At 39.9% G+C, this 14089-nt stretch overlaps 1 non-coding gene across 1 annotated transcript; it reads right to left on the bottom strand.

The window, feature by feature from the left end:
• Window positions 1–2701: 2701 nt before the first annotated feature.
• Window positions 2702–2864, bottom strand: LOC123574318 (U1 spliceosomal RNA). Its single transcript, XR_006699196.2, has one exon. It is a non-coding gene; the product is annotated as a U1 spliceosomal RNA (small nuclear RNA).
• Window positions 2865–14089: the final 11225 nt, after the last annotated feature.

Here is a 14089-nt window from a genome sequence, read left to right as displayed (position 1 = left end):
CTATTAATTAGGCAAATATATTGATATATTTATAATAATTTTATAATAACAACTGACCCTTATTAATAAATTACAAGTAAGACCATTTGCCTTTTTTTTTTTTTTTTGAGACAGGGTCTCACCTGGAGTGCAGGGGCACCATGCAGCTCACTGCAGCCTAAATCTCCTTGGATCAAATGATCTGTCCACCTCAGCCTCCCAGGTAGCTGGGACTGTAGGCACATACAACCACACCTAGCTCATTTTTATTATTATTATTAGTAGTAGTAGTAGAGAAGAAGTCTTACTATATTGCCCAGGCTGGTCTAAAGTGATCCTACCACCTTGGCCACCCAAAGTGCTGGGATTACAGGACTGAGACACCGCACGGCCCATTTGCTGTTAAATTGTTGGATAATGTAAAGAAAGCATGGAGAACTCCCACTGTTGAAAGTTTTAACATTGCACGTTTCACTTCATTAGACACAAAAATGCACTTCCAGATCCTTCTTCAGGAAGAACTCACTGGTCAGAGGCAGGGAGTGGGGTCAGCAGACACCAGGTCCAGCTCTCAGCCCTTCCAGGGTCAGCCTCAGCTGCAGTGAGCCACCCTGCCCATGGCCACCCCTTTTTTGGGTGCCCATATCCAGAAGCTGAACAGGTGGGAAGCAAAGCCCTGAGCTTGCTGCAGGACGACTCTGCCATCAATTCCCCACCCCGGTTGCCCATCATGCAGGGAGACTTGGTGACATCACACCTGGACCTTACCTCTGTCCAACGCTGCCTCCTCCCTTTTGCTTCACAGGTGGTAGAGCAAATGAACATCTTGCCCCTCAAACGTCATCTCTTGCCCCTCAAACATCATCGCAGGGTCTGCACCCAGGAAAATCAACCTGAGACACAATAGCACTATTATTGTGCATTGTTTTCCATTTTTATTTTTCAGATAGTTTGGCAAAAGTCTTTTTAAACAATGGAAATAATTTTTAGAAAACTATGATCCATTTTTAGAAACCTTTTACAAGAAACAATTCCAAAGTAATTACTATATTTCTAAAATAATTCTTTCTTCTTTTTTTTTTTTTTTTTTTAGATGGTGTTTCACTCTGTTGTCCAGGCTGGAGTGCAATGGCACGATTTCAGCTCACTGCAACCTCCACCTCCAGGGTTCAAGCGATTCTCCTGCCTCAGCCTCCGGAGTAGCTGGGATTACAGGAGTGAGGAGAGATGGCCTTGGTGGTCCTCCTTAGGCTGGCAACATACAGATGCAATTGTTCACATACCAGCTTCTCATAGCGCTACCAAAAGTCTTCAATGCCTGTGGGTTTGTTTCATATCTTGAACTACTATTTTAAATAACTCTGTTATTCAATGTCAAATCAAAAGCCATTATTTGAATGGCTTTTCATGGGGGGGACTTTTCTGTGTTTTTTTTTTCAAGTTGCCTACTTTCACCCCTTCAGCTTTTAATTTTGCATGTCTTTTTTTTCCCCCATGAACAGTAACTGGGCCTCCCATGCCAAGAAGCAGGGAGAGGCACAAAATTCCTCAGAGATACTGTGTATTCTACCTCCATGACTTCCACACACCATTCTTAGAAATAGGAGGTGAGTGTGAACAAAAGGAAAAGGCAAAATATCACTCACATCTGACCTACATTGTATCCAATAAGAGTAAAATTAGTCTCATCTGATAGTGAAATTATTGTATGATTCTCGAGATTGTAATAGTCTTTATAAATATATCTTGTTGATGATTTAAAATAACTAAATTAAATGTGTATAAAATATTATATTAATACAGACCAACTCCTTTATTTCTCATGAAATCTGATAGCCTAGTTCAGATTGCAGAGTTAGGTTGGCAGTTGGGCAAGTTATTGTCTCCAAGAGCAATTGCACAAATTTATAATTCAGGTAAAATTGGCCTCCATTTCATGCTTCAATTATCAATGTTCACTGATCCTTGCAATTTGCAATAACAGGCAAAATAGAAAGTCGTTTGCTCCAGTCATAGGACAGTAAAGAAAACTCCAAGGATGCTAGTTCTTTCTAATAAGGGCATTTATACAAATTTTCTGGGGAAACTTTAATGCCATCTCTCCTTTTCAATTAAATAAATGAATAAAGGAGAAAAATTTACTAATTTATCCTGACATTTTTCTATGTGCACTCCTAATGTCCAGTGATGGTAGAATATCAGTGGAAAAGAAGAATGTGCGTGTATATGTGTGTGTTTGCATATACATGTGTATGTGCCTGTGTGTATGTGTGTGCATATGTGTATATCAGTTACTTTACTGTTATGCCCTTCAAAAGTGCCCATGGCCAAATTTTTGTTGGTGTCTTTTATGATGTTTGCTAAGATTCTTTGCATTTTATTTTCCCTTGCAGTATTTTAGACTTGGTACCCGTTAGGGTTTTCTTAAGCTGCAAGTAACATAAACTTGCAAAAGTGAGTTATCCAAACCCCTTTTCCTTCAGATAAGTGAACACTAGAGGTATACAGCTATGGATAGAAAATGGAATTCCAAACTGTCCCCAGTGAACCCAGCCCCTCTTGCTTTCTTGCTCTATGACCGTCGGGTGTGGTGCCATCCTCATGCTCACAGGATGGCAGTTTTACCTCTAGGCATCACATTTGTATTCCAGACATATGAGAAGGAAAAGGGGCCAAAATAGTGGTTCAGCTCAATCTGTATTTTTTTTCTTATTTCTTTAACTAGGGGAAAGTGTAAATGCAGTTCCCTACTGCCACAATCATGCAGTTGAGTTTATCACATGTGGGAAAATGACAGGGGTCAGTGCATGTGGAGTGCAATAGATAAGCTTTACCCTGGGAAAATCAACTTTGTGATCATGAGGTCTCCCCTGCTAAGTGAATCTGTTTCTTTTGATCTGAAAACAGCAGTTTTCCTAGGAGTCTCACCCAAGAAAATTAAGATTCTTGTTGACCAGAACTATGTCAAAAGGTCACCACTAGATGAAAGGAATCCTACAATATTGAGACTTTTAGTTGGACATGTAGCTAACCAACCAACATAGGAGTGTCCTTAGAAATGAACTAAAAGTAGTGATAAATACTGAATTGACCAATCACAGTGTCTTCCACAGTTTTTCTGTGGTTAGAATATGTTTTCTACATGGAAAACGTCTACATTTTTCTATGGTTGTTATATATTCATTTGTTACTTAATAATTGACAATAGGTGATACAGTTTGGCATGTCCTCACCCAAATTTCATCTTGAATTGTGGCTCCCATAATCCTCATGTGTGGTAGGGAGGATCTGGTGGGAGGTAATTGAATCATGGGGATGGGCTTTCCCATGCTGTTCTTGTGATAGTGAATAAGCTTCACAAGATCTGATGGTTTTATAAAGGGCAGTTCCCCTGCACGCACTCTCTTACCTGCCACCATGTAAAACCTGCCTTTGCTCCTCCTTCACCTTCCGCCATGATTGTGAGGCCTCCCCAGACATGTGGAACTGTGAGTTCATTAAATCTCTTTTTCTTTATAAATTATCCAGTCTTGGGTATTTCTTCATAGCAGTATGAAAATGGACTAACACACTGGGTATGGGTTAAAGATACCTGTAATACTGCAATTCATAATAGTTACGGGGCCAAGAGGAGGGAGCCATGATCTTCAGGGGAATCCTCAAACCCTGGCTGACTCATGTGTGGAAGAGCCACAAGGTCCTCAGATGAGGCCCTGGGAGTAGCTCCCATCTTCTGCCTGGGCTATTGCTGTGCTCGCTGGGTATCATGGTATGAGAGTGAATGGCAGGAGGGCAGACGTGAACAGGGAGAGAAAGGGCACAAGAGTTGCAGCTGGGGGGGAATGATGCACAGAAACCACATTGAAAGTCCCTCCTTTGGTTGCAGTGAGCTGAGATCGTGCCACTGCACTCCAGCCTGACGACAGAGTGAGATTCTGTCTTTAAGAAAAAAAAAAAAAAAGAAAAAGAAAATCCTTCATTTGCACTGAGCTGGAGATAGAGCATCACTATTCTCCTTGATGTAGTGTTTATCACAAAGAAGCACATCTTCCTGAAATCTTATAATCAGAACAATGTCTAATTTCTCTATAGGACATTGATAATCCCAGAGAGACCATATGATGATTATTAAAAACACAAAGAATACCTCTACCATGTGCTGGATACTGAACTAGAGCATTGATCCTGCAGTAGGTGCTGTGTTGGGTTCATTATCTACATTGTCTAACTTGACCCTTGAAACCCCTGTGGCACAGGGATTATTGACCCTATTTTATATATTTACACCATGGACAAGCAGGTCTCCAACTGACCAAGGGCCACTTGGTTGCAACAAGAAGTGAGTTGTCCTGAGAATAATGTCCATCAGAAGTACAGGAGAGACAGAGATACCCACAGTGTTTGAGCCCCTGGATCCAGCCATATCTGAAGCTAGACTTTTCTGTTCTGTGACCCAGTGCATTCTCTTTTCCCATAAGCTAGTATCAGTTTGGTTTGTCTGTCAAAGGATCCTTCTTTACATTCAACATGCATCTCCTTCTTCATCATTGCTACGTGGGCAACCAACCATTCTGATTCAGAAAATGCCTTTGCAGAGAACTCCTCCTCGAAGTGTTCATGGCCTCAACAAGCCATCCCCAGTGTAGGGAAAAATAAGTCAAATACAGCTAGTATAAAAAACAAAATGTGCACAAACACACCCACACACATCTTTCAGACATCAGAGAACTCTCCCAGCCAAGGTCTGCATGCTGATTTTTGAAGTCATGATTTGAAAAAACAAATGACTACTCATTTTAGATATAAAATAAATCTACTCACCATCCCTGCATAGTATTCCATCAGCTTTATCTTCCTATCAAATCAAAACAAATCTAGATTTTACAAGAACATTCCAAGTTATATTACACTGTTTTGTTTCAGGGAAATAAACATTTTCAGTCTCTGAGGATACACATAATCTTTTTTCCACATGGCATTCCTGATATGATCAGGTGAGACTGCACCTATATTCTATCCCAGGAACAACCGTAAAGATGAAAATCCCAGAACAAGCACTTTTTCCTTGGGCAGAGCTGAGAATCCTGCGTTCACCTCACTGTGATGTCCTCTCCCTCTTTGCTATCCACTGTGGGCATGAACTCAGCTTTCTCAGCACTTTTCTTTCATGCAGTTTCTTGATGCAATCAACATATTTTCTCTCTAAAATGTCCCTTTAGAAACTCTGACAACTCCTGGAACTCCCCAACCTGGCACGATTTTATGTTACCAAGGAAATCACTTGCCTTATAGGCATAGCTCACATTCCATACTCCATACACACATAATAGCAGGTCTTAGGTCTCGGGAAGGTAATTTAGTAGCATAAGTTGAGGCTAAGTGGATTTATATGTATATAAATTGATGCTGAGTTCTTTTATCCCATGGCTACTTTTCCAATATTATTCTGCTGTCATAGAACCTTAAATCCAATGAAATGAGTCTCATCTCCCCTCCTTTCCACATCTATGTTTATGATCAGATGAAAAGAAACACACAGCTTTGGTTTTCTTCAAGTATTGAAAGTATATCACTATCTTTCATGATGACTGAAATATATCACTTATTTTCCTTCTAACCATAATCTCCTCTGTTAGGACTTCACATGTCAAGGTTAAAATTAACAGCAGATTTTCAGGCTACTTGTGATGAGTTCTGTGCCATACTACCACTGTTAAGAGCGGCAATTTAATTAAATTGCTGTAATAAATTGTCACCATTCCATTGACACTATTGAAACCACATTCAGTGATTTTTTGTTTTGTTTTTGTTTTCTGTTTCTTTCCTCTAAACTTGGGGTAGAAGAGTTTTGTGCAACAAATTATTATATCATGACCAAATTGTTCTTTTTTCCCATAAGGGGTTCTATGCATTATGGCCAGTCAGAGGTCAGAGATCTGTTCTTACAGATTTTGGTGTGTTTAGGTTGGGAGGACAAAGGGGAAACATATATTCAGAGGCAAAATTGTCAGACTATGGGGCATTGTCTGGATTTGTGAATTCGTGCTTTATCTAGATACGGCCACTGAGAAGTCTCTGTGAGCCCCAAGTGAACATTTATGGGTGGGAAAACCACAGATTCTTCTAAGAATTGTGACCATGAAGATGTAATTATTGGAGGTTCAGCAGTTTCATAAAAGCAAATAAGATCCAAGAGATTGATAAGGCATAGAAAAATGTCTTCATATGAGAGAGAAAGAAACACTAAAAGGAAAATCCTCAGAAATCTAGACATGAATAGCACAAATTCAATACCCATTAAAAACACTAGAATGAATCATCAAATATTCCATTTATATACACTTCCACAACCACGGGGGACTAAGCCAAGAAATCCACCAGGCTTTGTGAAGGGTCTATTCAAGAGCCCAAACCAATTTCGCCCAGTGTATTGTGACACATTGGAAGGATCAGGGGAAGGAAGAGAGAGGACCTGGCCTGTTGTGAAAAGCCCTTCCTGTGGCTCTCTCTTGGACAAGTTAGAAAGTTTGCCCTGTGGGATCTTAGAAGACAAACAACCAATACATTGGTTTGTAAAGTTAACTGACACTACAAACCAGTAAACTGGAACGTAAGCCAGGCATAACTCCCATCGATGATTTAGTAAGAAAATCATTCGTAAAATAAGATGAATTTGAGGCTATCAATGATTCCATTAAAATTAAGAAAAATAGAAACATAAAGTAAGCTGTATAAATTTAGCCTGAATCTCTGCAGATGTATTACTTGATGATTCATTGATTTTATATTTAATCAAATTATTGTATTGTTTACCTGGTTCACAATCTTTATTGAATAATGCTGTGGAAATAAACAAAAGCCAACCAAATGAGAACAAGTCCAGGCTGTTATTCCTTACTTGCTAGAGCAAGAGAGTCAATCACTGTTACTTGTACTTGGCAGACTCAAAGGCAGGCAGAGGAGAGGGAGAGCTTCGTAGTGGGAAAAGGGAAGGTCTGGAGAAAGTCCTGATTGGAGGCTGTTGGCTTGGGGAAGCTGCAGGGGGGATTACCTGGAATCCAGGCACTCAGTTAGTTAGGGGTGCATATTTGGCTGTCTCTGATTGATCCTAAATTGGAAGTGGGGTCACAAATTTCCAAAGCTGTCAGTTATTAGTCAAGTTCTGGTCATTTGGGGTCAGTTGTTGCAGGGATTATTGTTTGTTTTGCTGGATTGTTTGCCCAGAGATCCTGGTCTGACACCCTGCAAGTCTGGCTTAGCTAGATAACAGGTTAGTTTCCTGGGCTGGTTGCTGCAGATCCTGGGTCACAGTTCTATTTTTATAGATGATCGGACCATTGTCCCTTGGTGTATTCAATCTTTTACTTCCCTATGACCAAGAGTGACGTGTACAGTCCATTATTTTATTTAATCTCATTTAATCCCAATATGAAGCTTTGAGAATTCCTGTTTTATAGAGAAAGAAATCAAGGCTTGATCAGTTCATGTACATGTCCAACCCACACCAAACGAGTGCTAGGGTTGGTCATCAGAGTCCAATGATCTGATCCCCTAAGTTCTGGACAGGCACATATTCCTTTGTCCCAAATTCTCCCTGGTGAGGCTGATGATAACTGTGGTATTTGGAAGTGAAGAGGCAACTTGACACCTGTTTGTCTCCATGGTTTATGTTTCCAATTCCATTGGAGATTTTAAGCACACTGTTTCAGAAAATTATCACTCTGAGTGTGGCTTTCTCTCCAGGAGTTTAAATTAACTTATATAGTAGAGGGTAAAGCTAAAAGTCCACCAGGCCAGGCAAGCAGCCTTGTTATGTGAGTCTCCTTGAGTAGAAGGCCATCCATACATGGGAGGAGTTTGTATCTGCCTAAAGGAAGAATGTTCCCATCCCAACTCCTGGCTTTCTAATTAATTTTACCAACACTGCACTAAAAAAATCAAAACTTCTAGGCAGAAGTTTGTGACTCCAGTTCAAATTTCTGCAGTAAAATCAAGCCAGAAATATGCTAACTTAAAAGTTGGATCTAAAGTGCAATTGATTAAGAAGAATTTGAACAATTCTTAATGTACCTCCTGGATAAATACATTTTATATTCATATCCTTTAAAAGTCAAATAATTTGACCCGTATATCAAAATAATAAGAGCTACTTATGACAAACACACAGCCAATATGATACTGAATGGGCAAAAACTGGCAGCATTCCCTTTGAAAACTGGCACAAGACAGGGATGCCCTCTCTCACCACTCCTATTCAATATAGTGTTGGAATTTCTGGCCGGGGAAATCAGGCAGGAGAAAGAAATAAAGGGTATTCAATTAGGAAAAGAGGAAGTCAAACTGTCCCTGTTTGCAGATGACATGATTGTATATTTAGAAAACACCATCGTCTCAGCCCAAAATCTCCTTAAGCTCATAAGCAACTTCAGCAAAGTCTCAGGATACAAAATCAATTTGCAAAAATCACAAGCATTCCTACACACCAATAACAGACAAACAGAGAGCCAAATCATGAGTGAACTTATATTCACAATTGCTTCAAAGAGAATAAAATACCTAGGAATCCAACTTACAAGGGATGTAAAGGACCTCTTCAAGGACAACAACAAACCACTGCTCAATGAAATAAAAGAGGACACAAACAAATGGAAGAACATTTCACACCCATGGATAGGAAGAATCGATATCATGAAAATGGTCATATTGCCCAAGGTAATTTATAGATTCAATGACATCCCCATCAAGCTACCAATGACTTTCTTCACAGAATTGGAAAAAACTACTTTAAAGTTCATATGGAACCAAAAAAGAGCCCACATTGCCAAGACAATCCTAAGCCAAAAGAACAAAGCTGGAGGCAGCATGCTACCTGACTTCAAACTATACTACAAGTGTACAGTAACCAAAACAGCATGGTACTGATACCAAAACAGAGATATAGACCAATGGAATGGAACAGAACAGAGCCCTCAGAAATAAAACCACACATATACAACCATCTGATCTTTGACAAATCTGACAAAAACCAGCAATGGGGAAAGGATTTAATAATGTGGAAAGCATTTAGTAAATGGTGCTGGGAAAACTGGCTAGCCATATGCAGAAAGCTGAATTAGATCCCTTCCTTACACCTTACACAAAAATTAATTCAAGATGGATTAAAGACTTAAATGTCAGACCTCAAACCATAAAAACCCTAGAAGAAAACCTAGGCAATACCATTCAGGACATAGGCATGGGCAAGGACTTCATGACTAAAACACCAAAAGCAATGGCAACAAAAGTCAAAATTGACAAGTGAGATCTAATTAAGCTAAAGAGTTTCTGCACAGCAAAAGAAACTACCATCAGAGTGAACAGGCAATCTACAGAATGGGAGAAAATTTACACAATTTACCCATCTGACAAAAGGCTAATATCAAGAATCTACAAAGAATTTAAACAAATTTACAAGAAAAAAATCAAACAACCCCATCAAAAAGTGGGCAAAGCATATGAGCAGACACTTCTCAAAAGAAGACATTTATGCAGCCAACAGACACATTAAAAAATGCTCTGCATCACTGGTCATTAGAGAAATGTAAATCAAAACCACAATGAGATACCATCTCACACCAGTTAGAATGGCAATCATTAAAAAGTCAGGAAACAACAGGTGCTGGAGAGAGAAATAGGAACACTTTTATACTGTTGGGGAGACCATAAACTAGTTCAACCACTGTGGAAGACAGTGTGGCAATTCCTCAAGGATCTAGAACTAGTAATACCATTTGACCCAGCCATCCCATTGCTCGGTATATACCCAAAGGATTATAAATCATGCTGCTATAAAGACACATGCACATGTATGTTTATTGTGGCACCATTCATGATAGCAAAGACTTGGAACCAACCTAAATGTCCATCAATGATAGACTGGATTAAGAAATTATGGCACATATCGACCATGGAATACTATGCAGCCATAAAAAAGGAAGAGTTCATGTCCTTTGTAGGGACACGGATGAAGCTAGAAACCATCATTCTCAGCAAACTATCGCAAGGACAGAAAACCAAACACTGCATGGTCTCACTCATAGGTTGGAACTGACATGGGGTGGAGGAAGGGGGAGGGCTAGCATTAGGAGATATACCTAATGTAAATGACGAGTTAATGGGTGCAGCACACCAACATGGCACATGTATACATATGTAACAAACCTGCATGTTGTGCACATGTACACTAGAAGTTAAAGTATAATAAAAAAATTGAATGAAAGATGATAATTGAAAAATCATTAAAAACAGTAGTGCAATAAAAATTGGAGAGTATCAAAATTCTAATTAAATGCACTTCTGAAGTTTGTTACTACCATAGGATTCTACCTTTTCAAAGGTGAAAGTGCTCTATTCTATGTTACTGCAGTGGGTCTATAGTTGTATTAGGCCATTATTGCATTGCCATAAATAAATACCTGAGACAAGGTGGCTTAGAAAGGGAAGAGATTTAATTGGCCCACAGTTCAGCAGACAGTACAAGAAGGGGTGTGGACCTCTGCTTCTGGTGAGGGCTTCAGGAAGCTTACAATCATGGTGGAAGGCAAAGGGGAGCAGGTATCTCACATGGTGAGAGCTGGAGCATGAGAGGTGGGGAAGGTTCTGCACACTTTTAGACAACCAGATCTTGCATGAACTCACTCAGCACCAAGAGGATGGTGCTAAGCCACTCATGAGAAATCCATTCCCATGATCCAGTCACCTCCCACCAGGCCCAGCCTCCAAAACTGGGGATTATATTTCAATATAAGATTGGGAGGGGACGAATATGCAAGCCATATCAGTAGTCACTACCAAATGAAAGATTAGGGATGCCCAAATGGAATTTTTAACTTATGCAAACTATTTAAACATTGAATTCCATTTTTCTATGTGTTTACATGACAAAATTAAAAAATAATTTTTCTTTACTTAATTGTAAAATATTCTGGGCTCCATCAAAGATGTCTGAGTGTTATATTTAACAGTGTTGGGGAATATGATGCTGCAATGTAAATGCAGATCCACAACTGGGAAGTCCAATGGTCTCCAGGTTGCTCCCGTGGCATCTACCCCTGGGAATCACCAGGGATAATAGATTCAATTTGAATTCTGTTACCTATGCTTTAGATCATTTTTTAATGTTATGGTAAAGACATTAATGTATATCAATTGTCCTCAGTAAATGCTAGGGGAGACTTTTTTTTAAGTAGGATTGCATTCGACTCAAGCTTTCATCCTCATTAGTCCAAGAAATAAATGAGAGCTGCATTGCTGGGAGAAATTCTGGTTAGCTTTGTGAGAAAAAAATCACAGGAAGGTGGACAAGAGGTCAGTACAGATTCCAAGTCCCCAGAAGGCCATAACATGACAAAGGTAAGACATGAAAGAAATGAAAATCTTAGCACCTACATGCAGTTAGGTTCCACCAACCAGAACTCTTCCAGGAAGGAGATAAATATGCTGGATTTGAGAGCCCCTGCCTGCTTCAGTGGAGGGTGGGAGAGAAGAAATAAAAAGGAACATCAACAATAGGATGATCACATGTCATATTTCCCCAAGATTTTCTCAGTTTATATGAATAGTCCTGGCATAATTATCATTCATGCCAAAAGTGTCCTGGTTTAGGCAATAAGCTATGTAGTTAACAACTAGGGGTTCATTCTATTCTTAATGCCTGACCAGCTTGCATTCATCTGTGTTTCCTGGTGTCTCTCCACTTAAGTGAAAATGGATGGAGGTAGGGAAATGCCATCCTAACATGAAGCAGAAATTTAAAAATACCTCTGAGAGAGAAAAAAAATGTAGACACTGGTTGCTTAGCACAAATCTAGAACCCTGACTGCTTTGATTCTGAGCATAGTTATTGATATTGTTTGACTCTGTGTCCCCAATCAAATTCATCTTGAGTTGTACTCCTATAATCCTCACATGTTGTGGGAGGGACCCGGTGGGAGATAATTGAATCATAGGGGTAGTTTCCCTGGTACTGTTCTTGTGGTAGTGAATAAGTCTTACAATATCTGAAGGTTTTTATCAGGGGTTTCCACTTTTGCATCTTCCTCATTCTCCCTTTGCCTGCTGCCACCCGTGTAAGATGTGATTTGCTCCTCCGTACCTTCCACCATGAGGCTTCCCCAGCCATGTGGAACTGTAAGTCCAATTAAACCTCTTTCTTTTGTAATCTGTCCAGTCTAGGGTATTCTTTATGAGCAGCATGAAGATGGACTAATACAGTTATCCAGCTTGTGAAGGGCTGACTTTTCAAATGACCCTTGTCTACCAGTGCTCATGAGAGCTATAAGGGGTAAAACCTTGCTTACTACACCAATAGCTGATTCTTCTATATTTGGGGGATATATTTACAAGACTTCCATGATCTGATTCATAAGCATTCTAGACTTGGCTGGAATTACTCAGGTAATTTTTGCCCTAGGGTCCTGGGAAATCATCCTCACAACAGTTTCTTCTTCATTATATTAACCTTTGTTGATAACAGAACAAAAGCCCAATAACTTAAAGCTCAATTTGGATAGTACAGATATAGAGACATAGACACATCTCCCTTTGGAGAGAAAAGAAACGCTTTCCTTCTTCACTTTTTCCCTCACTCCTGCCCCTGAAATCCTTTACTTAATTTAAACTCTGAAATGATTATCCCTGATTTGCTTCAGTGGCTCCCGTTCTGGTAATGGCCACGTACCTCATATTGGACTAGCTCACCTGAAGATGATTATGTAAACTCTGAACAAAATAAACAGGTAGTTAGTATGCTAAAAGCCCAGACTTCACCACTATACAACTCATCCATGTAACTGAAAACCACTTGTGCCCCTAAAGCTATTTACATTAAAAATTAATTGATTAATTAATTTTTTAAAAATCCAACTCTTTAAAGGAACTGTAGGACAATCAAAAGGAAGGCAAATACTAGATGGATAGGCACATAGAAAAAAGAAGTGGCACTGTATGTGCCTCCAATTTCCTCATTTTTTTAGTTTTTTTGTGTGAAAGGGAGCCTCAGTAAGCTGCCAATGACATGACTATAATGCACATGAAATCCTGCTGCCTTAATGGCTTGAGGAATAAAAGCATGGAGATTAGGGCAACTACAGCAGCTCGAAAATGGTGAGAAAAATAGCAAAAAAGAGAGCCAGAGATAGGCAGCCCCAGATTTGGGATATAAACTCTACACAAAGTTCTTTATGGGCTGTGAACCGTTCATGGGCAGGCAGATCTCAAGTAGCACAGCTCAGGTTATAAAAACTGAATTATCTGATGCCCCCCTATGAGGAAGGCAAAATTTGGAGTCTGAATCCAGTCAAGTTGACTGCCTGCTAAAGCAAAGACTCAACGCCCTTCAGAGGAACATAGCAGAATAGTCTGTACATCATATTATTCAAAATGACTAGGAAACAGTCCAAAATTACTAGACATTAAAAGAAGTGGAGAAATGTGACCCATACTGAAAGGAGAAGGTGGTCAATGGAAGCTTCATCCTCACAGATTTAAGAAGAGAAAGTAGCCGGGTTCAGTGGTTCACGCTTGTAATCCCAGCACTTTGGGAGGCCGAGGCAGGTGGATCACGAGGTCAGGCATTCAAGACCAGCCTGGCCAACATAGTGAAATTCTGTCTCTACTAAAAACACAAAAAATTAGCTGGGCTTGGTGGCGGGCACCTGTAATCCCAGATGCTCAGGAGGCTGAGGCAGGAGAATCACTTGGACCTTGGAGGCAGAGGTTGCAGTGAACTGAGATCGCACCACTGCATTGCAGCCCAGGATGACAGTGCGAGACTCCATCTCAAAAAAAAAAAAAAAGAAAAGAAAAGAAAAGAAAAAAGAAGAGGAAGTGAAAAGATGCAAAAATACTTAGCTAAAACCATGAGGTTCTCTTGCCTAGAACTGCTAGATGAAGCCCTCTGCCTCAGTGTTCACATCACTTACTTCTAGTTTTCAAAGATCCACTCTTGAAGAGTTCCATTTCAAGGCCTCATCTGTTAATGCATTACCCTTTACTATCAGCAGTGGAGGAGAGGAGCACCATGCTTGGATAGAAAAGGAGAGAGAAGGTGTTCTGTTTCCCTGGTTAAGAA

This window comes from Macaca fascicularis, chromosome 6 (assembly GCF_037993035.2).
Source record: "Macaca fascicularis isolate 582-1 chromosome 6, T2T-MFA8v1.1".
In the NCBI taxonomy this organism is placed as follows: Eukaryota; Metazoa; Chordata; class Mammalia; order Primates; family Cercopithecidae; genus Macaca; species Macaca fascicularis.
Note: the sequence above shows the minus strand (reverse complement) of the source record. Positions and strands in the feature narration are given on the sequence as shown.